General features: G+C 55.2%; 48 non-coding genes across 48 annotated transcripts; 9 read left to right on the top strand and 39 right to left on the bottom strand.

The window, feature by feature from the left end:
* Positions 1 to 126: 126 nt before the first annotated feature.
* Positions 127 to 198, bottom strand: Trnae-uuc. Its single transcript has one exon. It is a non-coding gene; the product is annotated as a tRNA-Glu (tRNA).
* Positions 199 to 503: 305 nt separating this feature from the next.
* On the bottom strand, positions 504 to 576 carry Trnam-cau. The gene has a single exon. It is a non-coding gene; the product is annotated as a tRNA-Met (tRNA).
* A 380-nt stretch (positions 577 to 956) lies between these two features.
* Trnag-gcc lies at positions 957 to 1,027 on the bottom strand. Its single transcript has one exon. It is a non-coding gene; the product is annotated as a tRNA-Gly (tRNA).
* Positions 1,028 to 1,352: 325 nt separating this feature from the next.
* Positions 1,353 to 1,424, top strand: Trnag-ucc. The gene has a single exon. It is a non-coding gene; the product is annotated as a tRNA-Gly (tRNA).
* A 598-nt stretch (positions 1,425 to 2,022) lies between these two features.
* Trnai-aau lies at positions 2,023 to 2,096 on the bottom strand. Its single transcript has one exon. It is a non-coding gene; the product is annotated as a tRNA-Ile (tRNA).
* A 198-nt stretch (positions 2,097 to 2,294) lies between these two features.
* Trnae-uuc lies at positions 2,295 to 2,366 on the bottom strand. Its single transcript has one exon. It is a non-coding gene; the product is annotated as a tRNA-Glu (tRNA).
* A 305-nt stretch (positions 2,367 to 2,671) lies between these two features.
* Positions 2,672 to 2,744, bottom strand: Trnam-cau. The gene has a single exon. It is a non-coding gene; the product is annotated as a tRNA-Met (tRNA).
* A 380-nt stretch (positions 2,745 to 3,124) lies between these two features.
* Trnag-gcc lies at positions 3,125 to 3,195 on the bottom strand. Its single transcript has one exon. It is a non-coding gene; the product is annotated as a tRNA-Gly (tRNA).
* A 325-nt stretch (positions 3,196 to 3,520) lies between these two features.
* On the top strand, positions 3,521 to 3,592 carry Trnag-ucc. Its single transcript has one exon. It is a non-coding gene; the product is annotated as a tRNA-Gly (tRNA).
* Positions 3,593 to 4,190: 598 nt separating this feature from the next.
* Trnai-aau lies at positions 4,191 to 4,264 on the bottom strand. Its single transcript has one exon. It is a non-coding gene; the product is annotated as a tRNA-Ile (tRNA).
* Positions 4,265 to 4,462: 198 nt separating this feature from the next.
* On the bottom strand, positions 4,463 to 4,534 carry Trnae-uuc. Its single transcript has one exon. It is a non-coding gene; the product is annotated as a tRNA-Glu (tRNA).
* Positions 4,535 to 4,839: 305 nt separating this feature from the next.
* On the bottom strand, positions 4,840 to 4,912 carry Trnam-cau. Its single transcript has one exon. It is a non-coding gene; the product is annotated as a tRNA-Met (tRNA).
* A 380-nt stretch (positions 4,913 to 5,292) lies between these two features.
* On the bottom strand, positions 5,293 to 5,363 carry Trnag-gcc. Its single transcript has one exon. It is a non-coding gene; the product is annotated as a tRNA-Gly (tRNA).
* A 325-nt stretch (positions 5,364 to 5,688) lies between these two features.
* Positions 5,689 to 5,760, top strand: Trnag-ucc. Its single transcript has one exon. It is a non-coding gene; the product is annotated as a tRNA-Gly (tRNA).
* Positions 5,761 to 6,358: 598 nt separating this feature from the next.
* On the bottom strand, positions 6,359 to 6,432 carry Trnai-aau. Its single transcript has one exon. It is a non-coding gene; the product is annotated as a tRNA-Ile (tRNA).
* A 198-nt stretch (positions 6,433 to 6,630) lies between these two features.
* Trnae-uuc lies at positions 6,631 to 6,702 on the bottom strand. Its single transcript has one exon. It is a non-coding gene; the product is annotated as a tRNA-Glu (tRNA).
* A 305-nt stretch (positions 6,703 to 7,007) lies between these two features.
* Positions 7,008 to 7,080, bottom strand: Trnam-cau. The gene has a single exon. It is a non-coding gene; the product is annotated as a tRNA-Met (tRNA).
* Positions 7,081 to 7,460: 380 nt separating this feature from the next.
* On the bottom strand, positions 7,461 to 7,531 carry Trnag-gcc. Its single transcript has one exon. It is a non-coding gene; the product is annotated as a tRNA-Gly (tRNA).
* Positions 7,532 to 7,856: 325 nt separating this feature from the next.
* Positions 7,857 to 7,928, top strand: Trnag-ucc. The gene has a single exon. It is a non-coding gene; the product is annotated as a tRNA-Gly (tRNA).
* Positions 7,929 to 8,526: 598 nt separating this feature from the next.
* On the bottom strand, positions 8,527 to 8,600 carry Trnai-aau. Its single transcript has one exon. It is a non-coding gene; the product is annotated as a tRNA-Ile (tRNA).
* Positions 8,601 to 8,798: 198 nt separating this feature from the next.
* On the bottom strand, positions 8,799 to 8,870 carry Trnae-uuc. Its single transcript has one exon. It is a non-coding gene; the product is annotated as a tRNA-Glu (tRNA).
* A 305-nt stretch (positions 8,871 to 9,175) lies between these two features.
* Positions 9,176 to 9,248, bottom strand: Trnam-cau. The gene has a single exon. It is a non-coding gene; the product is annotated as a tRNA-Met (tRNA).
* A 380-nt stretch (positions 9,249 to 9,628) lies between these two features.
* Positions 9,629 to 9,699, bottom strand: Trnag-gcc. The gene has a single exon. It is a non-coding gene; the product is annotated as a tRNA-Gly (tRNA).
* Positions 9,700 to 10,024: 325 nt separating this feature from the next.
* On the top strand, positions 10,025 to 10,096 carry Trnag-ucc. Its single transcript has one exon. It is a non-coding gene; the product is annotated as a tRNA-Gly (tRNA).
* A 588-nt stretch (positions 10,097 to 10,684) lies between these two features.
* Trnai-aau lies at positions 10,685 to 10,758 on the bottom strand. The gene has a single exon. It is a non-coding gene; the product is annotated as a tRNA-Ile (tRNA).
* A 198-nt stretch (positions 10,759 to 10,956) lies between these two features.
* Trnae-uuc lies at positions 10,957 to 11,028 on the bottom strand. Its single transcript has one exon. It is a non-coding gene; the product is annotated as a tRNA-Glu (tRNA).
* A 305-nt stretch (positions 11,029 to 11,333) lies between these two features.
* Positions 11,334 to 11,406, bottom strand: Trnam-cau. Its single transcript has one exon. It is a non-coding gene; the product is annotated as a tRNA-Met (tRNA).
* Positions 11,407 to 11,786: 380 nt separating this feature from the next.
* Trnag-gcc lies at positions 11,787 to 11,857 on the bottom strand. The gene has a single exon. It is a non-coding gene; the product is annotated as a tRNA-Gly (tRNA).
* A 325-nt stretch (positions 11,858 to 12,182) lies between these two features.
* On the top strand, positions 12,183 to 12,254 carry Trnag-ucc. The gene has a single exon. It is a non-coding gene; the product is annotated as a tRNA-Gly (tRNA).
* Positions 12,255 to 12,842: 588 nt separating this feature from the next.
* Positions 12,843 to 12,916, bottom strand: Trnai-aau. Its single transcript has one exon. It is a non-coding gene; the product is annotated as a tRNA-Ile (tRNA).
* A 198-nt stretch (positions 12,917 to 13,114) lies between these two features.
* Positions 13,115 to 13,186, bottom strand: Trnae-uuc. Its single transcript has one exon. It is a non-coding gene; the product is annotated as a tRNA-Glu (tRNA).
* Positions 13,187 to 13,491: 305 nt separating this feature from the next.
* On the bottom strand, positions 13,492 to 13,564 carry Trnam-cau. The gene has a single exon. It is a non-coding gene; the product is annotated as a tRNA-Met (tRNA).
* Positions 13,565 to 13,944: 380 nt separating this feature from the next.
* Trnag-gcc lies at positions 13,945 to 14,015 on the bottom strand. Its single transcript has one exon. It is a non-coding gene; the product is annotated as a tRNA-Gly (tRNA).
* Positions 14,016 to 14,340: 325 nt separating this feature from the next.
* Positions 14,341 to 14,412, top strand: Trnag-ucc. Its single transcript has one exon. It is a non-coding gene; the product is annotated as a tRNA-Gly (tRNA).
* Positions 14,413 to 15,010: 598 nt separating this feature from the next.
* Trnai-aau lies at positions 15,011 to 15,084 on the bottom strand. Its single transcript has one exon. It is a non-coding gene; the product is annotated as a tRNA-Ile (tRNA).
* Positions 15,085 to 15,282: 198 nt separating this feature from the next.
* Positions 15,283 to 15,354, bottom strand: Trnae-uuc. Its single transcript has one exon. It is a non-coding gene; the product is annotated as a tRNA-Glu (tRNA).
* Positions 15,355 to 15,659: 305 nt separating this feature from the next.
* Positions 15,660 to 15,732, bottom strand: Trnam-cau. The gene has a single exon. It is a non-coding gene; the product is annotated as a tRNA-Met (tRNA).
* A 380-nt stretch (positions 15,733 to 16,112) lies between these two features.
* Positions 16,113 to 16,183, bottom strand: Trnag-gcc. The gene has a single exon. It is a non-coding gene; the product is annotated as a tRNA-Gly (tRNA).
* Positions 16,184 to 16,508: 325 nt separating this feature from the next.
* On the top strand, positions 16,509 to 16,580 carry Trnag-ucc. The gene has a single exon. It is a non-coding gene; the product is annotated as a tRNA-Gly (tRNA).
* A 598-nt stretch (positions 16,581 to 17,178) lies between these two features.
* On the bottom strand, positions 17,179 to 17,252 carry Trnai-aau. The gene has a single exon. It is a non-coding gene; the product is annotated as a tRNA-Ile (tRNA).
* Positions 17,253 to 17,450: 198 nt separating this feature from the next.
* Positions 17,451 to 17,522, bottom strand: Trnae-uuc. Its single transcript has one exon. It is a non-coding gene; the product is annotated as a tRNA-Glu (tRNA).
* A 305-nt stretch (positions 17,523 to 17,827) lies between these two features.
* Positions 17,828 to 17,900, bottom strand: Trnam-cau. Its single transcript has one exon. It is a non-coding gene; the product is annotated as a tRNA-Met (tRNA).
* Positions 17,901 to 18,280: 380 nt separating this feature from the next.
* Positions 18,281 to 18,351, bottom strand: Trnag-gcc. The gene has a single exon. It is a non-coding gene; the product is annotated as a tRNA-Gly (tRNA).
* A 325-nt stretch (positions 18,352 to 18,676) lies between these two features.
* On the top strand, positions 18,677 to 18,748 carry Trnag-ucc. Its single transcript has one exon. It is a non-coding gene; the product is annotated as a tRNA-Gly (tRNA).
* Positions 18,749 to 19,336: 588 nt separating this feature from the next.
* Positions 19,337 to 19,410, bottom strand: Trnai-aau. The gene has a single exon. It is a non-coding gene; the product is annotated as a tRNA-Ile (tRNA).
* A 198-nt stretch (positions 19,411 to 19,608) lies between these two features.
* On the bottom strand, positions 19,609 to 19,680 carry Trnae-uuc. The gene has a single exon. It is a non-coding gene; the product is annotated as a tRNA-Glu (tRNA).
* Positions 19,681 to 19,985: 305 nt separating this feature from the next.
* Positions 19,986 to 20,058, bottom strand: Trnam-cau. Its single transcript has one exon. It is a non-coding gene; the product is annotated as a tRNA-Met (tRNA).
* A 380-nt stretch (positions 20,059 to 20,438) lies between these two features.
* On the bottom strand, positions 20,439 to 20,509 carry Trnag-gcc. Its single transcript has one exon. It is a non-coding gene; the product is annotated as a tRNA-Gly (tRNA).
* Between the last annotated feature and the right edge of the window lie 287 nt (positions 20,510 to 20,796).

The following is a 20,796-nucleotide window of genomic DNA, read 5'->3' as shown; positions in this document are numbered from 1 at the left end:
CGTGCGTCTGCTTCCCTAGTCTATATTCTGCTGACGGTCACGAAACAGTAGCTATATTGCGAGCAGGACGGGAAACGGCCGCTCGGACAGCTCAAACTTGTCACGACTCGTGTGGAAAAAATTCCGTTCCGGTACCGGGAATCGAACCCGGGCCTCCTGGGTGAAAGCCAGGTATCCTAGCCACTAGACCACACCGGATGCGGCCGTTTCGTTCGACCGTTCGTACGGTCGCTTGTCGCATTTCGTGTCGAGTGCCGCGTCGGCGCCCTTCTCTCTTTGCGAGCATCTTTGCACAGACTGACTGGCAAGGCGCGCACCTCAAACGCCGCAGAGCAATGCTTTTGGCTTCATGCTCTGCTGGGAGAAGAGGAAAAGGGAAGCTGTAAGTAGCAATAACAGGAGGTAAACATTTTCCCGCTGAAGCGTTGAAAAGTTGTGGATAACAAACAAGAACTACGTTGGCGCCCTAGCAACAGCGCCACCATCAGTCACAGAAAATTAAATGCCCCGGGTGAGGATCGAACTCACGACCTTAAGATTATGAGACTTACGCGCTGCCTACTGCGCTACCGAGGCACGGGTGCACCACTGGTCCTGGAAACTGGGTAAATACCGTACCCAATATTAGACGTAGAGACACTGTACTTCCTGGGTAACGTGTTCTGTTGCTACACGCGCACTGCCGGCCCAGTTGATTGCGGTGTTGCTGCAGCTGTTGCAACGATAGGCAGCACTCCTTGTCGTTAAAGCTCAGTGCCTCGGAGGCACCTGGACACAGCAACTTGTGAGGCCAAGCCGACGCTAGTCTGCAGAACATCATGCGAGCGTCCTAGTGGGGACCGGCGAGTGCTGCGTTCTCGGTTCTTCTCAAGGGAATCCAGCTATATATTCTTGCGGATCGTGCATCTCAAGCGCGCAAGCCACACGGCAGCATTATCGCGGGAAAAGCAAAATGATGCATCGGCCGGGAATCGAACCCGGGCCGCCCGCGTGGCAGGCGAGCATTCTACCACTGAACCACCGATGCTGGGGCCAGCGGCAACTTCACGCTGCTTCCCGAGCAGATGTCTCAAGGGAAAGTGGGACTGCCGTCAAGCGCCGTAGCATTCTGTGGAGAAGATGCTGCAGACGCTGAATCCTGCACTGCACTGCTTAAAAATGCCGCCAGAACGCGGTCCTCGCCGGCGCCGACTCTTGCCAAAGGATGCGAAATGTGCGCGGATACGCTGTCCGAATGCGTCTGGATGTGCTCCCCTAGCCTACCTCGAAATGCGCCTGCCAGGTACGATCACCTTCGGCCGCTGCCGACAGGCGGGAAGCCGACACAGCGCGGAGGCGGGGCGCTCGCTTGTGCGGTGGTGGTGTAATGGTCAGCATAGTTGCCTTCCAAGCAGTTGATCCGGGTTCGATTCCCGGCCACCGCAGCAGGCTTTTAATTTCGCGTATGAGTACTTTTGCCACGCGCTCTTAAATTATTGTTTTTCCGGCCTCCTACTCGCTGCATACCAGCCCTTAGTGTGTCTCGACTTGTCTCGACTTTGCTCGGCTGACGCGAGAGCTGACGCTCTCAAATCGGCCTATATCAAAACGACAAGCACGAGAAACGACTGAGAGAGGTAAAGAGAGGTGAGGCTAGGCGATGGACACACAGCACGCCCCCTTCATTTCACGGTGGCGTCTCCCTGACCGAATCGGGCTGCAGCTCCGAAAACTAAGGAGAAACAAAAATAGGAAGTAAAACTGCCAATAGTACCCTGTGTTCCCATGCGCTCACCCGCCCAAGTACTGACAGGGGCCAAAGTGGTTGCGCATCGGCAATCGGACATTTTCTTTCATTTTCTCTTTATCGGTTGAGAACCAGTGTATTCAAGATATTATGGCCATTGCCGAGTGAATGATGTAGCGCTTCCCGACGAGTCGGGTTCGGATCCTCTGTCAACTTCCACGCAGGGTGATGATCTTTTGGTCATCACACTCGCCAGCTGAAATCGGCGCTGCCTTTTCGTAGTAGTAAAAGAGTAGTGGCCCGTGGGGGGATCGAACCCACGACCTTCGCGTTATTAGCACGACGCTCTAACCAACTGAGCTAACGGGCCCCAGCAGATGCAGTTGCTCAGCCCTACGCTGGAAACTGGTGGCATGAAGCCGTACACCATTTCTATGGTCGTCGTGCGTCTGCTTCCCTAGTCTATATTCTGCTGACGGTCACGAAACAGTAGCTATATTGCGAGCAGGACGGGAAACGGCCGCTCGGACAGCTCAAACTTGTCACGACTCGTGTGGAAAAAATTCCGTTCCGGTACCGGGAATCGAACCCGGGCCTCCTGGGTGAAAGCCAGGTATCCTAGCCACTAGACCACACCGGATGCGGCCGTTTCGTTCGACCGTTCGTACGGTCGCTTGTCGCATTTCGTGTCGAGTGCCGCGTCGGCGCCCTTCTCTCTTTGCGAGCATCTTTGCACAGACTGACTGGCAAGGCGCGCACCTCAAACGCCGCAGAGCAATGCTTTTGGCTTCATGCTCTGCTGGGAGAAGAGGAAAAGGGAAGCTGTAAGTAGCAATAACAGGAGGTAAACATTTTCCCGCTGAAGCGTTGAAAAGTTGTGGATAACAAACAAGAACTACGTTGGCGCCCTAGCAACAGCGCCACCATCAGTCACAGAAAATTAAATGCCCCGGGTGAGGATCGAACTCACGACCTTAAGATTATGAGACTTACGCGCTGCCTACTGCGCTACCGAGGCACGGGTGCACCACTGGTCCTGGAAACTGGGTAAATACCGTACCCAATATTAGACGTAGAGACACTGTACTTCCTGGGTAACGTGTTCTGTTGCTACACGCGCACTGCCGGCCCAGTTGATTGCGGTGTTGCTGCAGCTGTTGCAACGATAGGCAGCACTCCTTGTCGTTAAAGCTCAGTGCCTCGGAGGCACCTGGACACAGCAACTTGTGAGGCCAAGCCGACGCTAGTCTGCAGAACATCATGCGAGCGTCCTAGTGGGGACCGGCGAGTGCTGCGTTCTCGGTTCTTCTCAAGGGAATCCAGCTATATATTCTTGCGGATCGTGCATCTCAAGCGCGCAAGCCACACGGCAGCATTATCGCGGGAAAAGCAAAATGATGCATCGGCCGGGAATCGAACCCGGGCCGCCCGCGTGGCAGGCGAGCATTCTACCACTGAACCACCGATGCTGGGGCCAGCGGCAACTTCACGCTGCTTCCCGAGCAGATGTCTCAAGGGAAAGTGGGACTGCCGTCAAGCGCCGTAGCATTCTGTGGAGAAGATGCTGCAGACGCTGAATCCTGCACTGCACTGCTTAAAAATGCCGCCAGAACGCGGTCCTCGCCGGCGCCGACTCTTGCCAAAGGATGCGAAATGTGCGCGGATACGCTGTCCGAATGCGTCTGGATGTGCTCCCCTAGCCTACCTCGAAATGCGCCTGCCAGGTACGATCACCTTCGGCCGCTGCCGACAGGCGGGAAGCCGACACAGCGCGGAGGCGGGGCGCTCGCTTGTGCGGTGGTGGTGTAATGGTCAGCATAGTTGCCTTCCAAGCAGTTGATCCGGGTTCGATTCCCGGCCACCGCAGCAGGCTTTTAATTTCGCGTATGAGTACTTTTGCCACGCGCTCTTAAATTATTGTTTTTCCGGCCTCCTACTCGCTGCATACCAGCCCTTAGTGTGTCTCGACTTGTCTCGACTTTGCTCGGCTGACGCGAGAGCTGACGCTCTCAAATCGGCCTATATCAAAACGACAAGCACGAGAAACGACTGAGAGAGGTAAAGAGAGGTGAGGCTAGGCGATGGACACACAGCACGCCCCCTTCATTTCACGGTGGCGTCTCCCTGACCGAATCGGGCTGCAGCTCCGAAAACTAAGGAGAAACAAAAATAGGAAGTAAAACTGCCAATAGTACCCTGTGTTCCCATGCGCTCACCCGCCCAAGTACTGACAGGGGCCAAAGTGGTTGCGCATCGGCAATCGGACATTTTCTTTCATTTTCTCTTTATCGGTTGAGAACCAGTGTATTCAAGATATTATGGCCATTGCCGAGTGAATGATGTAGCGCTTCCCGACGAGTCGGGTTCGGATCCTCTGTCAACTTCCACGCAGGGTGATGATCTTTTGGTCATCACACTCGCCAGCTGAAATCGGCGCTGCCTTTTCGTAGTAGTAAAAGAGTAGTGGCCCGTGGGGGGATCGAACCCACGACCTTCGCGTTATTAGCACGACGCTCTAACCAACTGAGCTAACGGGCCCCAGCAGATGCAGTTGCTCAGCCCTACGCTGGAAACTGGTGGCATGAAGCCGTACACCATTTCTATGGTCGTCGTGCGTCTGCTTCCCTAGTCTATATTCTGCTGACGGTCACGAAACAGTAGCTATATTGCGAGCAGGACGGGAAACGGCCGCTCGGACAGCTCAAACTTGTCACGACTCGTGTGGAAAAAATTCCGTTCCGGTACCGGGAATCGAACCCGGGCCTCCTGGGTGAAAGCCAGGTATCCTAGCCACTAGACCACACCGGATGCGGCCGTTTCGTTCGACCGTTCGTACGGTCGCTTGTCGCATTTCGTGTCGAGTGCCGCGTCGGCGCCCTTCTCTCTTTGCGAGCATCTTTGCACAGACTGACTGGCAAGGCGCGCACCTCAAACGCCGCAGAGCAATGCTTTTGGCTTCATGCTCTGCTGGGAGAAGAGGAAAAGGGAAGCTGTAAGTAGCAATAACAGGAGGTAAACATTTTCCCGCTGAAGCGTTGAAAAGTTGTGGATAACAAACAAGAACTACGTTGGCGCCCTAGCAACAGCGCCACCATCAGTCACAGAAAATTAAATGCCCCGGGTGAGGATCGAACTCACGACCTTAAGATTATGAGACTTACGCGCTGCCTACTGCGCTACCGAGGCACGGGTGCACCACTGGTCCTGGAAACTGGGTAAATACCGTACCCAATATTAGACGTAGAGACACTGTACTTCCTGGGTAACGTGTTCTGTTGCTACACGCGCACTGCCGGCCCAGTTGATTGCGGTGTTGCTGCAGCTGTTGCAACGATAGGCAGCACTCCTTGTCGTTAAAGCTCAGTGCCTCGGAGGCACCTGGACACAGCAACTTGTGAGGCCAAGCCGACGCTAGTCTGCAGAACATCATGCGAGCGTCCTAGTGGGGACCGGCGAGTGCTGCGTTCTCGGTTCTTCTCAAGGGAATCCAGCTATATATTCTTGCGGATCGTGCATCTCAAGCGCGCAAGCCACACGGCAGCATTATCGCGGGAAAAGCAAAATGATGCATCGGCCGGGAATCGAACCCGGGCCGCCCGCGTGGCAGGCGAGCATTCTACCACTGAACCACCGATGCTGGGGCCAGCGGCAACTTCACGCTGCTTCCCGAGCAGATGTCTCAAGGGAAAGTGGGACTGCCGTCAAGCGCCGTAGCATTCTGTGGAGAAGATGCTGCAGACGCTGAATCCTGCACTGCACTGCTTAAAAATGCCGCCAGAACGCGGTCCTCGCCGGCGCCGACTCTTGCCAAAGGATGCGAAATGTGCGCGGATACGCTGTCCGAATGCGTCTGGATGTGCTCCCCTAGCCTACCTCGAAATGCGCCTGCCAGGTACGATCACCTTCGGCCGCTGCCGACAGGCGGGAAGCCGACACAGCGCGGAGGCGGGGCGCTCGCTTGTGCGGTGGTGGTGTAATGGTCAGCATAGTTGCCTTCCAAGCAGTTGATCCGGGTTCGATTCCCGGCCACCGCAGCAGGCTTTTAATTTCGCGTATGAGTACTTTTGCCACGCGCTCTTAAATTATTGTTTTTCCGGCCTCCTACTCGCTGCATACCAGCCCTTAGTGTGTCTCGACTTGTCTCGACTTTGCTCGGCTGACGCGAGAGCTGACGCTCTCAAATCGGCCTATATCAAAACGACAAGCACGAGAAACGACTGAGAGAGGTAAAGAGAGGTGAGGCTAGGCGATGGACACACAGCACGCCCCCTTCATTTCACGGTGGCGTCTCCCTGACCGAATCGGGCTGCAGCTCCGAAAACTAAGGAGAAACAAAAATAGGAAGTAAAACTGCCAATAGTACCCTGTGTTCCCATGCGCTCACCCGCCCAAGTACTGACAGGGGCCAAAGTGGTTGCGCATCGGCAATCGGACATTTTCTTTCATTTTCTCTTTATCGGTTGAGAACCAGTGTATTCAAGATATTATGGCCATTGCCGAGTGAATGATGTAGCGCTTCCCGACGAGTCGGGTTCGGATCCTCTGTCAACTTCCACGCAGGGTGATGATCTTTTGGTCATCACACTCGCCAGCTGAAATCGGCGCTGCCTTTTCGTAGTAGTAAAAGAGTAGTGGCCCGTGGGGGGATCGAACCCACGACCTTCGCGTTATTAGCACGACGCTCTAACCAACTGAGCTAACGGGCCCCAGCAGATGCAGTTGCTCAGCCCTACGCTGGAAACTGGTGGCATGAAGCCGTACACCATTTCTATGGTCGTCGTGCGTCTGCTTCCCTAGTCTATATTCTGCTGACGGTCACGAAACAGTAGCTATATTGCGAGCAGGACGGGAAACGGCCGCTCGGACAGCTCAAACTTGTCACGACTCGTGTGGAAAAAATTCCGTTCCGGTACCGGGAATCGAACCCGGGCCTCCTGGGTGAAAGCCAGGTATCCTAGCCACTAGACCACACCGGATGCGGCCGTTTCGTTCGACCGTTCGTACGGTCGCTTGTCGCATTTCGTGTCGAGTGCCGCGTCGGCGCCCTTCTCTCTTTGCGAGCATCTTTGCACAGACTGACTGGCAAGGCGCGCACCTCAAACGCCGCAGAGCAATGCTTTTGGCTTCATGCTCTGCTGGGAGAAGAGGAAAAGGGAAGCTGTAAGTAGCAATAACAGGAGGTAAACATTTTCCCGCTGAAGCGTTGAAAAGTTGTGGATAACAAACAAGAACTACGTTGGCGCCCTAGCAACAGCGCCACCATCAGTCACAGAAAATTAAATGCCCCGGGTGAGGATCGAACTCACGACCTTAAGATTATGAGACTTACGCGCTGCCTACTGCGCTACCGAGGCACGGGTGCACCACTGGTCCTGGAAACTGGGTAAATACCGTACCCAATATTAGACGTAGAGACACTGTACTTCCTGGGTAACGTGTTCTGTTGCTACACGCGCACTGCCGGCCCAGTTGATTGCGGTGTTGCTGCAGCTGTTGCAACGATAGGCAGCACTCCTTGTCGTTAAAGCTCAGTGCCTCGGAGGCACCTGGACACAGCAACTTGTGAGGCCAAGCCGACGCTAGTCTGCAGAACATCATGCGAGCGTCCTAGTGGGGACCGGCGAGTGCTGCGTTCTCGGTTCTTCTCAAGGGAATCCAGCTATATATTCTTGCGGATCGTGCATCTCAAGCGCGCAAGCCACACGGCAGCATTATCGCGGGAAAAGCAAAATGATGCATCGGCCGGGAATCGAACCCGGGCCGCCCGCGTGGCAGGCGAGCATTCTACCACTGAACCACCGATGCTGGGGCCAGCGGCAACTTCACGCTGCTTCCCGAGCAGATGTCTCAAGGGAAAGTGGGACTGCCGTCAAGCGCCGTAGCATTCTGTGGAGAAGATGCTGCAGACGCTGAATCCTGCACTGCACTGCTTAAAAATGCCGCCAGAACGCGGTCCTCGCCGGCGCCGACTCTTGCCAAAGGATGCGAAATGTGCGCGGATACGCTGTCCGAATGCGTCTGGATGTGCTCCCCTAGCCTACCTCGAAATGCGCCTGCCAGGTACGATCACCTTCGGCCGCTGCCGACAGGCGGGAAGCCGACACAGCGCGGAGGCGGGGCGCTCGCTTGTGCGGTGGTGGTGTAATGGTCAGCATAGTTGCCTTCCAAGCAGTTGATCCGGGTTCGATTCCCGGCCACCGCAGCAGGCTTTTAATTTCGCGTATGAGTACTTTTGCCACGCGCTCTTAAATTATTGTTTTTCCGGCCTCCTACTCGCTGCATACCAGCCCTTAGTGTGTCTCGACTTGTCTCGACTTTGCTCGGCTGACGCGAGAGCTGACGCTCTCAAATCGGCCTATATCAAAACGACAAGCACGAGAAACGACTGAGAGAGGTAAAGAGAGGTGAGGCTAGGCGATGGACACACAGCACGCCCCCTTCATTTCACGGTGGCGTCTCCCTGACCGAATCGGGCTGCAGCTCCGAAAACTAAGGAGAAACAAAAATAGGAAGTAAAACTGCCAATAGTACCCTGTGTTCCCATGCGCTCACCCGCCCAAGTACTGACAGGGGCCAAAGTGGTTGCGCATCGGCAATCGGACATTTTCTTTCATTTTCTCTTTATCGGTTGAGAACCAGTGTATTCAAGATATTATGGCCATTGCCGAGTGAATGATGTAGCGCTTCCCGACGAGTCGGGTTCGGATCCTCTGTCAACTTCCACGCAGGGTGATGATCTTTTGGTCATCACACTCGCCAGCTGAAATCGGCGCTGCCTTTTCGTAGTAGTAAAAGAGTAGTGGCCCGTGGGGGGATCGAACCCACGACCTTCGCGTTATTAGCACGACGCTCTAACCAACTGAGCTAACGGGCCCCAGCAGATGCAGTTGCTCAGCCCTACGCTGGAAACTGGTGGCATGAAGCCGTACACCATTTCTATGGTCGTCGTGCGTCTGCTTCCCTAGTCTATATTCTGCTGACGGTCACGAAACAGTAGCTATATTGCGAGCAGGACGGGAAACGGCCGCTCGGACAGCTCAAACTTGTCACGACTCGTGTGGAAAAAATTCCGTTCCGGTACCGGGAATCGAACCCGGGCCTCCTGGGTGAAAGCCAGGTATCCTAGCCACTAGACCACACCGGATGCGGCCGTTTCGTTCGACCGTTCGTACGGTCGCTTGTCGCATTTCGTGTCGAGTGCCGCGTCGGCGCCCTTCTCTCTTTGCGAGCATCTTTGCACAGACTGACTGGCAAGGCGCGCACCTCAAACGCCGCAGAGCAATGCTTTTGGCTTCATGCTCTGCTGGGAGAAGAGGAAAAGGGAAGCTGTAAGTAGCAATAACAGGAGGTAAACATTTTCCCGCTGAAGCGTTGAAAAGTTGTGGATAACAAACAAGAACTACGTTGGCGCCCTAGCAACAGCGCCACCATCAGTCACAGAAAATTAAATGCCCCGGGTGAGGATCGAACTCACGACCTTAAGATTATGAGACTTACGCGCTGCCTACTGCGCTACCGAGGCACGGGTGCACCACTGGTCCTGGAAACTGGGTAAATACCGTACCCAATATTAGACGTAGAGACACTGTACTTCCTGGGTAACGTGTTCTGTTGCTACACGCGCACTGCCGGCCCAGTTGATTGCGGTGTTGCTGCAGCTGTTGCAACGATAGGCAGCACTCCTTGTCGTTAAAGCTCAGTGCCTCGGAGGCACCTGGACACAGCAACTTGTGAGGCCAAGCCGACGCTAGTCTGCAGAACATCATGCGAGCGTCCTAGTGGGGACCGGCGAGTGCTGCGTTCTCGGTTCTTCTCAAGGGAATCCAGCTATATATTCTTGCGGATCGTGCATCTCAAGCGCGCAAGCCACACGGCAGCATTATCGCGGGAAAAGCAAAATGATGCATCGGCCGGGAATCGAACCCGGGCCGCCCGCGTGGCAGGCGAGCATTCTACCACTGAACCACCGATGCTGGGGCCAGCGGCAACTTCACGCTGCTTCCCGAGCAGATGTCTCAAGGGAAAGTGGGACTGCCGTCAAGCGCCGTAGCATTCTGTGGAGAAGATGCTGCAGACGCTGAATCCTGCACTGCACTGCTTAAAAATGCCGCCAGAACGCGGTCCTCGCCGGCGCCGACTCTTGCCAAAGGATGCGAAATGTGCGCGGATACGCTGTCCGAATGCGTCTGGATGTGCTCCCCTAGCCTACCTCGAAATGCGCCTGCCAGGTACGATCACCTTCGGCCGCTGCCGACAGGCGGGAAGCCGACACAGCGCGGAGGCGGGGCGCTCGCTTGTGCGGTGGTGGTGTAATGGTCAGCATAGTTGCCTTCCAAGCAGTTGATCCGGGTTCGATTCCCGGCCACCGCAGCAGGCTTTTAATTTCGCGTATGAGTACTTTTGCCACGCGCTCTTAAATTATTGTTTTTCCGGCCTCCTACTCGCTGCATACCAGCCCTTAGTGTGTCTCGACTTTGCTCGGCTGACGCGAGAGCTGACGCTCTCAAATCGGCCTATATCAAAACGACAAGCACGAGAAACGACTGAGAGAGGTAAAGAGAGGTGAGGCTAGGCGATGGACACACAGCACGCCCCCTTCATTTCACGGTGGCGTCTCCCTGACCGAATCGGGCTGCAGCTCCGAAAACTAAGGAGAAACAAAAATAGGAAGTAAAACTGCCAATAGTACCCTGTGTTCCCATGCGCTCACCCGCCCAAGTACTGACAGGGGCCAAAGTGGTTGCGCATCGGCAATCGGACATTTTCTTTCATTTTCTCTTTATCGGTTGAGAACCAGTGTATTCAAGATATTATGGCCATTGCCGAGTGAATGATGTAGCGCTTCCCGACGAGTCGGGTTCGGATCCTCTGTCAACTTCCACGCAGGGTGATGATCTTTTGGTCATCACACTCGCCAGCTGAAATCGGCGCTGCCTTTTCGTAGTAGTAAAAGAGTAGTGGCCCGTGGGGGGATCGAACCCACGACCTTCGCGTTATTAGCACGACGCTCTAACCAACTGAGCTAACGGGCCCCAGCAGATGCAGTTGCTCAGCCCTACGCTGGAAACTGGTGGCATGAAGCCGTACACCATTTCTATGGTCGTCGTGCGTCTGCTTCCCTAGTCTATATTCTGCTGACGGTCACGAAACAGTAGCTATATTGCGAGCAGGACGGGAAACGGCCGCTCGGACAGCTCAAACTTGTCACGACTCGTGTGGAAAAAATTCCGTTCCGGTACCGGGAATCGAACCCGGGCCTCCTGGGTGAAAGCCAGGTATCCTAGCCACTAGACCACACCGGATGCGGCCGTTTCGTTCGACCGTTCGTACGGTCGCTTGTCGCATTTCGTGTCGAGTGCCGCGTCGGCGCCCTTCTCTCTTTGCGAGCATCTTTGCACAGACTGACTGGCAAGGCGCGCACCTCAAACGCCGCAGAGCAATGCTTTTGGCTTCATGCTCTGCTGGGAGAAGAGGAAAAGGGAAGCTGTAAGTAGCAATAACAGGAGGTAAACATTTTCCCGCTGAAGCGTTGAAAAGTTGTGGATAACAAACAAGAACTACGTTGGCGCCCTAGCAACAGCGCCACCATCAGTCACAGAAAATTAAATGCCCCGGGTGAGGATCGAACTCACGACCTTAAGATTATGAGACTTACGCGCTGCCTACTGCGCTACCGAGGCACGGGTGCACCACTGGTCCTGGAAACTGGGTAAATACCGTACCCAATATTAGACGTAGAGACACTGTACTTCCTGGGTAACGTGTTCTGTTGCTACACGCGCACTGCCGGCCCAGTTGATTGCGGTGTTGCTGCAGCTGTTGCAACGATAGGCAGCACTCCTTGTCGTTAAAGCTCAGTGCCTCGGAGGCACCTGGACACAGCAACTTGTGAGGCCAAGCCGACGCTAGTCTGCAGAACATCATGCGAGCGTCCTAGTGGGGACCGGCGAGTGCTGCGTTCTCGGTTCTTCTCAAGGGAATCCAGCTATATATTCTTGCGGATCGTGCATCTCAAGCGCGCAAGCCACACGGCAGCATTATCGCGGGAAAAGCAAAATGATGCATCGGCCGGGAATCGAACCCGGGCCGCCCGCGTGGCAGGCGAGCATTCTACCACTGAACCACCGATGCTGGGGCCAGCGGCAACTTCACGCTGCTTCCCGAGCAGATGTCTCAAGGGAAAGTGGGACTGCCGTCAAGCGCCGTAGCATTCTGTGGAGAAGATGCTGCAGACGCTGAATCCTGCACTGCACTGCTTAAAAATGCCGCCAGAACGCGGTCCTCGCCGGCGCCGACTCTTGCCAAAGGATGCGAAATGTGCGCGGATACGCTGTCCGAATGCGTCTGGATGTGCTCCCCTAGCCTACCTCGAAATGCGCCTGCCAGGTACGATCACCTTCGGCCGCTGCCGACAGGCGGGAAGCCGACACAGCGCGGAGGCGGGGCGCTCGCTTGTGCGGTGGTGGTGTAATGGTCAGCATAGTTGCCTTCCAAGCAGTTGATCCGGGTTCGATTCCCGGCCACCGCAGCAGGCTTTTAATTTCGCGTATGAGTACTTTTGCCACGCGCTCTTAAATTATTGTTTTTCCGGCCTCCTACTCGCTGCATACCAGCCCTTAGTGTGTCTCGACTTTGCTCGGCTGACGCGAGAGCTGACGCTCTCAAATCGGCCTATATCAAAACGACAAGCACGAGAAACGACTGAGAGAGGTAAAGAGAGGTGAGGCTAGGCGATGGACACACAGCACGCCCCCTTCATTTCACGGTGGCGTCTCCCTGACCGAATCGGGCTGCAGCTCCGAAAACTAAGGAGAAACAAAAATAGGAAGTAAAACTGCCAATAGTACCCTGTGTTCCCATGCGCTCACCCGCCCAAGTACTGACAGGGGCCAAAGTGGTTGCGCATCGGCAATCGGACATTTTCTTTCATTTTCTCTTTATCGGTTGAGAACCAGTGTATTCAAGATATTATGGCCATTGCCGAGTGAATGATGTAGCGCTTCCCGACGAGTCGGGTTCGGATCCTCTGTCAACTTCCACGCAGGGTGATGATCTTTTGGTCATCACACTCGCCAGCTGAAATCGGCGCTGCCTTTTCGTAGTAGTAAAAGAGTAGTGGCCCGTGGGGGGATCGAACCCACGACCTTCGCGTTATTAGCACGACGCTCTAACCAACTGAGCTAACGGGCCCCAGCAGATGCAGTTGCTCAGCCCTACGCTGGAAACTGGTGGCATGAAGCCGTACACCATTTCTATGGTCGTCGTGCGTCTGCTTCCCTAGTCTATATTCTGCTGACGGTCACGAAACAGTAGCTATATTGCGAGCAGGACGGGAAACGGCCGCTCGGACAGCTCAAACTTGTCACGACTCGTGTGGAAAAAATTCCGTTCCGGTACCGGGAATCGAACCCGGGCCTCCTGGGTGAAAGCCAGGTATCCTAGCCACTAGACCACACCGGATGCGGCCGTTTCGTTCGACCGTTCGTACGGTCGCTTGTCGCATTTCGTGTCGAGTGCCGCGTCGGCGCCCTTCTCTCTTTGCGAGCATCTTTGCACAGACTGACTGGCAAGGCGCGCACCTCAAACGCCGCAGAGCAATGCTTTTGGCTTCATGCTCTGCTGGGAGAAGAGGAAAAGGGAAGCTGTAAGTAGCAATAACAGGAGGTAAACATTTTCCCGCTGAAGCGTTGAAAAGTTGTGGATAACAAACAAGAACTACGTTGGCGCCCTAGCAACAGCGCCACCATCAGTCACAGAAAATTAAATGCCCCGGGTGAGGATCGAACTCACGACCTTAAGATTATGAGACTTACGCGCTGCCTACTGCGCTACCGAGGCACGGGTGCACCACTGGTCCTGGAAACTGGGTAAATACCGTACCCAATATTAGACGTAGAGACACTGTACTTCCTGGGTAACGTGTTCTGTTGCTACACGCGCACTGCCGGCCCAGTTGATTGCGGTGTTGCTGCAGCTGTTGCAACGATAGGCAGCACTCCTTGTCGTTAAAGCTCAGTGCCTCGGAGGCACCTGGACACAGCAACTTGTGAGGCCAAGCCGACGCTAGTCTGCAGAACATCATGCGAGCGTCCTAGTGGGGACCGGCGAGTGCTGCGTTCTCGGTTCTTCTCAAGGGAATCCAGCTATATATTCTTGCGGATCGTGCATCTCAAGCGCGCAAGCCACACGGCAGCATTATCGCGGGAAAAGCAAAATGATGCATCGGCCGGGAATCGAACCCGGGCCGCCCGCGTGGCAGGCGAGCATTCTACCACTGAACCACCGATGCTGGGGCCAGCGGCAACTTCACGCTGCTTCCCGAGCAGATGTCTCAAGGGAAAGTGGGACTGCCGTCAAGCGCCGTAGCATTCTGTGGAGAAGATGCTGCAGACGCTGAATCCTGCACTGCACTGCTTAAAAATGCCGCCAGAACGCGGTCCTCGCCGGCGCCGACTCTTGCCAAAGGATGCGAAATGTGCGCGGATACGCTGTCCGAATGCGTCTGGATGTGCTCCCCTAGCCTACCTCGAAATGCGCCTGCCAGGTACGATCACCTTCGGCCGCTGCCGACAGGCGGGAAGCCGACACAGCGCGGAGGCGGGGCGCTCGCTTGTGCGGTGGTGGTGTAATGGTCAGCATAGTTGCCTTCCAAGCAGTTGATCCGGGTTCGATTCCCGGCCACCGCAGCAGGCTTTTAATTTCGCGTATGAGTACTTTTGCCACGCGCTCTTAAATTATTGTTTTTCCGGCCTCCTACTCGCTGCATACCAGCCCTTAGTGTGTCTCGACTTGTCTCGACTTTGCTCGGCTGACGCGAGAGCTGACGCTCTCAAATCGGCCTATATCAAAACGACAAGCACGAGAAACGACTGAGAGAGGTAAAGAGAGGTGAGGCTAGGCGATGGACACACAGCACGCCCCCTTCATTTCACGGTGGCGTCTCCCTGACCGAATCGGGCTGCAGCTCCGAAAACTAAGGAGAAACAAAAATAGGAAGTAAAACTGCCAATAGTACCCTGTGTTCCCATGCGCTCACCCGCCCAAGTACTGACAGGGGCCAAAGTGGTTGCGCATCGGCAATCGGACATTTTCTTTCATTTTCTCTTTATCGGTTGAGAACCAGTGTATTCAAGATATTATGGCCATTGCCGAGTGAATGATGTAGCGCTTCCCGACGAGTCGGGTTCGGATCCTCTGTCAACTTCCACGCAGGGTGATGATCTTTTGGTCATCACACTCGCCAGCTGAAATCGGCGCTGCCTTTTCGTAGTAGTAAAAGAGTAGTGGCCCGTGGGGGGATCGAACCCACGACCTTCGCGTTATTAGCACGACGCTCTAACCAACTGAGCTAACGGGCCCCAGCAGATGCAGTTGCTCAGCCCTACGCTGGAAACTGGTGGCATGAAGCCGTACACCATTTCTATGGTCGTCGTGCGTCTGCTTCCCTAGTCTATATTCTGCTGACGGTCACGAAACAGTAGCTATATTGCGAGCAGGACGGGAAACGGCCGCTCGGACAGCTCAAACTTGTCACGACTCGTGTGGAAAAAATTCCGTTCCGGTACCGGGAATCGAACCCGGGCCTCCTGGGTGAAAGCCAGGTATCCTAGCCACTAGACCACACCGGATGCGGCCGTTTCGTTCGACCGTTCGTACGGTCGCTTGTCGCATTTCGTGTCGAGTGCCGCGTCGGCGCCCTTCTCTCTTTGCGAGCATCTTTGCACAGACTGACTGGCAAGGCGCGCACCTCAAACGCCGCAGAGCAATGCTTTTGGCTTCATGCTCTGCTGGGAGAAGAGGAAAAGGGAAGCTGTAAGTAGCAATAACAGGAGGTAAACATTTTCCCGCTGAAGCGTTGAAAAGTTGTGGATAACAAACAAGAACTACGTTGGCGCCCTAGCAACAGCGCCACCATCAGTCACAGAAAATTAAATGCCCCGGGTGAGGATCGAACTCACGACCTTAAGATTATGAGACTTACGCGCTGCCTACTGCGCTACCGAGGCACGGGTGCACCACTGGTCCTGGAAACTGGGTAAATACCGTACCCAATATTAGACGTAGAGACACTGTACTTCCTGGGTAACGTGTTCTGTTGCTACACGCGCACTGCCGGCCCAGTTGATTGCGGTGTTGCTGCAGCTGTTGCAACGATAGGCAGCACTCCTTGTCGTTAAAGCTCAGTGCCTCGGAGGCACCTGGACACAGCAACTTGTGAGGCCAAGCCGACGCTAGTCTGCAGAACATCATGCGAGCGTCCTAGTGGGGACCGGCGAGTGCTGCGTTCTCGGTTCTTCTCAAGGGAATCCAGCTATATATTCTTGCGGATCGTGCATCTCAAGCGCGCAAGCCACACGGCAGCATTATCGCGGGAAAAGCAAAATGATGCATCGGCCGGGAATCGAACCCGGGCCGCCCGCGTGGCAGGCGAGCATTCTACCACTGAACCACCGATGCTGGGGCCAGCGGCAACTTCACGCTGCTTCCCGAGCAGATGTCTCAAGGGAAAGTGGGACTGCCGTCAAGCGCCGTAGCATTCTGTGGAGAAGATGCTGCAGACGCTGAATCCTGCACTGCACTGCTTAAAAATGCCGCCAGAACGCGGTCCTCGCCGGCGCCGACTCTTGCCAAAGGATGCGAAATGTGCGCGGATACGCTGTCCGAATGCGTCTGGATGTGCTCCCCTAGCCTACCTCGAAATGCGCCTGCCAGGTACGATCACCTTCGGCCGCTGCCGACAGGCGGGAAGCCGACACAGCGCGGAGGCGGGGCGCTCGCTTGTGCGGTGGTGGTGTAATGGTCAGCATAGTTGCCTTCCAAGCAGTTGATCCGGGTTCGATTCCCGGCCACCGCAGCAGGCTTTTAATTTCGCGTATGAGTACTTTTGCCACGCGCTCTTAAATTATTGTTTTTCCGGCCTCCTACTCGCTGCATACCAGCCCTTAGTGTGTCTCGACTTGTCTCGACTTTGCTCGGCTGACGCGAGAGCTGACGCTCTCAAATCGGCCTATATCAAAACGACAAGCACGAGAAACGACTGAGAGAGGTAAAGAGAGGTGAGGCTAGGCGATGGACACACAGCACGCCCCCTTCATTTCACGGTGGCGTCTCCCTGACCGAATCGGGCTGCAGCTCCGAAAACTAAGGAGAAACAAAAATAGGAAGTAAAACTGCCAATAGTACCCTGTGTTCCCATGCGCTCACCCGCCCAAGTACTGACAGGGGCCAAAGTGGTTGCGCATCGGCAATCGGACATTTTCTTTCATTTTCTCTTTATCGGTTGAGAACCAGTGTATTCAAGATATTATGGCCATTGCCGAGTGAATGATGTAGCGCTTCCCGACGAGTCGGGTTCGGATCCTCTGTCAACTTCCACGCAGGGTGATGATCTTTTGGTCATCACACTCGCCAGCTGAAATCGGCGCTGCCTTTTCGTAGTAGTAAAAGAGTAGTGGCCCGTGGGGGGATCGAACCCACGACCTTCGCGTTATTAGCACGACGCTCTAACCAACTGAGCTAACGGGCCCCAGCAGATGCAGTTGCTCAGCCCTACGCTGGAAACTGGTGGCATGAAGCCGTACACCATTTCTATGGTCGTCGTGCGTCTGCTTCCCTAGTCTATATTCTGCTGACGGTCACGAAACAGTAGCTATATTGCGAGCAGGACGGGAAACGGCCGCTCGGACAGCTCAAACTTGTCACGACTCGTGTGGAAAAAATTCCGTTCCGGTACCGGGAATCGAACCCGGGCCTCCTGGGTGAAAGCCAGGTATCCTAGCCACTAGACCACACCGGATGCGGCCGTTTCGTTCGACCGTTCGTACGGTCGCTTGTCGCATTTCGTGTCGAGTGCCGCGTCGGCGCCCTTCTCTCTTTGCGAGCATCTTTGCACAGACTGACTGGCAAGGCGCGCACCTCAAACGCCGCAGAGCAATGCTTTTGGCTTCATGCTCTGCTGGGAGAAGAGGAAAAGGGAAGCTGTAAGTAGCAATAACAGGAGGTAAACATTTTCCCGCTGAAGCGTTGAAAAGTTGTGGATAACAAACAAGAACTACGTTGGCGCCCTAGCAACAGCGCCACCATCAGTCACAGAAAATTAAATGCCCCGGGTGAGGATCGAACTCACGACCTTAAGATTATGAGACTTACGCGCTGCCTACTGCGCTACCGAGGCACGGGTGCACCACTGGTCCTGGAAACTGGGTAAATACCTTACCCAATATTAGACGTAGAGACACTGTACTTCCTGGGTAACGTGTTCTGTTGCTACACGCGCACTGCCGGCCCAGTTGATTGCGGTGTTGCTGCAGCTGTTGCAACGATAGGCAGCACTCCTTGTCGTTAAAGCTCAGTGCCTCGGAGGCACCTGGACACAGCAACTTGTGAGGCCAAGCCGACGCTAGTCTGCAGAACATCATGCGAGCGTCCTAGTGGGGACCGGCGAGTGCTGCGTTCTCGGTTCTTCTCAAGGGAATCCAGCTATATATTCTTGCGGATCGTGCATCTCAAGCGCGCAAGCCACACGGCAGCATTATCGCGGGAAAAGCAAAATGATGCATCGGCCGGGAATCGAACCCGGGCCGCCCGCGTGGCAGGCGAGCATTCTACCACTGAACCACCGATGCTGGGGCCAGCGGCAACTTCACGCTGCTTCCCGAGCAGATGTCTCAAGGGAAAGTGGGACTGCCGTCAAGCGCCGTAGCATTCTGTGGAGAAGATGCTGCAGACGCTGAATCCTGCACTGCACTGCTTAAAAATGCCGCCAGAACGCGGTCCTCGCCGGCGCCGACTCTTGCCAAAGGATGCGAAATGTGCGCGGATACGCTGTCCGAATGCGTCTGGATGTGCTCCCCTAGCCTACCTCGAAATGCGCCTGCCAGGTACGATCACCTTCGGCCGCTGCCGACAGGCGGGAAGCCGACACAGCGCGGAGGCGGGGCGCTCGCTTGTGCGGTGGTGGTGTAATGGTCAGCATAGTTGCCTTCCAAGCAGTTGATCCGGGTTCGATTCCCGGCCACCGCAGCAGGCTTTTAATTTCGCGTATGAGTACTTTTGCCACGCGCTCTTAAATTATTGTTTTTCCGGCCTCCTACTCGCTGCATACCAGCCCTTAGTGTGTCTCGACTTAGCTCGGCTGACGCGAGAGCTGACGCTCTCAAATCGGCCTATATCAAAACGACAAGCACGAGAAACGACTGAGAGAGGTAAAGAGAGGTGAGGCTAGGCGATGGACACACAGCACGCCCCCTTCATTTCACGGTGGCGTCTCCCTGACCGAATCGGGCTGCAGCTCCGAAAACTAAGGAGAAACAAAAATAGGAAGTAAAACTGCCAATAGTACCCTGTGTTCCCATGCGCTCACCCGCCCAAGTACTGACAGGGGCCAAAGTGGTTGCGCATCGGCAATCGGACATTTTCTTTCATTTTCTCTTTATCGGTTGAGAACCAGTGTATTCAAGATATTATGGCCATTGCCGAGTGAATGATGTAGCGCTTCCCGACGAGTCGGGTTCGGATCCTCTGTCAACTTCCACGCAGGGTGATGATCTTTTGGTCATCACACTCGCCAGCTGAAATCGGCGCTGCCTTTTCGTAGTAGTAAAAGAGTAGTGGCCCGTGGGGGGATCGAACCCACGACCTTCGCGTTATTAGCACGACGCTCTAACCAACTGAGCTAACGGGCCCCAGCAGATGCAGTTGCTCAGCCCTACGCTGGAAACTGGTGGCATGAAGCCGTACACCATTTCTATGGTCGTCGTGCGTCTGCTTCCCTAGTCTATATTCTGCTGACGGTCACGAAACAGTAGCTATATTGCGAGCAGGACGGGAAACGGCCGCTCGGACAGCTCAAACTTGTCACGACTCGTGTGGAAAAAATTCCGTTCCGGTACCGGGAATCGAACCCGGGCCTCCTGGGTGAAAGCCAGGTATCCTAGCCACTAGACCACACCGGATGCGGCCGTTTCGTTCGACCGTTCGTACGGTCGCTTGTCGCATTTCGTGTCGAGTGCCGCGTCGGCGCCCTTCTCTCTTTGCGAGCATCTTTGCACAGACTGACTGGCAAGGCGCGCACCTCAAACGCCGCAGAGCAATGCTTTTGGCTTCATGCTCTGCTGGGAGAAGAGGAAAAGGGAAGCTGTAAGTAGCAATAACAGGAGGTAAACATTTTCCCGCTGAAGCGTTGAAAAGTTGTGGATAACAAACAAGAACTACGTTGGCGCCCTAGCAACAGCGCCACCATCAGTCACAGAAAATTAAATGCCCCGGGTGAGGATCGAACTCACGACCTTAAGATTATGAGACTTACGCGCTGCCTACTGCGCTACCGAGGCACGGGTGCACCACTGGTCCTGGAAACTGGGTAAATACCTTACCCAATATTAGACGTAGAGACACTGTACTTCCTGGGTAACGTGTTCTGTTGCTACACGCGCACTGCCGGCCCAGTTGATTGCGGTGTTGCTGCAGCTGTTGCAACGATAGGCAGCACTCCTTGTCGTTAAAGCTCAGTGCCTCGGAGGCACCTGGACACAGCAACTTGTGAGGCCAAGCCGACGCTAGTCTGCAGAACATCATGCGAGCGTCCTAGTGGGGACCGGCGAGTGCTGCGTTCTCGGTTCTTCTCAAGGGAATCCAGCTATATATTCTTGCGGATCGTGCATCTCAAGCGCGCAAGCCACACGGCAGCATTATCGCGGGAAAAGCAAAATGATGCATCGGCCGGGAATCGAACCCGGGCCGCCCGCGTGGCAGGCGAGCATTCTACCACTGAACCACCGATGCTGGGGCCAGCGGCAACTTCACGCTGCTTCCCGAGCAGATGTCTCAAGGGAAAGTGGGACTGCCGTCAAGCGCCGTAGCATTCTGTGGAGAAGATGCTGCAGACGCTGAATCCTGCACTGCACTGCTTAAAAATGCCGCCAGAACGCGGTCCTCGCCGGCGCCGACTCTTGCCAAAGGATGCGAAATGTGCGCGGATACGCTGTCCGAATGCGTCTGGATGTGCTCCCCTAGCCTACCTCGAAATGCGCCTGCCAGGTACGATCACCTTCGGCCGCTGCCGACAGGCG

This window comes from Schistocerca piceifrons, chromosome 2 (assembly GCF_021461385.2).
Source record: "Schistocerca piceifrons isolate TAMUIC-IGC-003096 chromosome 2, iqSchPice1.1, whole genome shotgun sequence".
Classification (NCBI taxonomy): domain Eukaryota; kingdom Metazoa; phylum Arthropoda; class Insecta; order Orthoptera; family Acrididae; genus Schistocerca; species Schistocerca piceifrons.
This window is presented reverse-complemented; position numbering and strand designations above follow the sequence as displayed.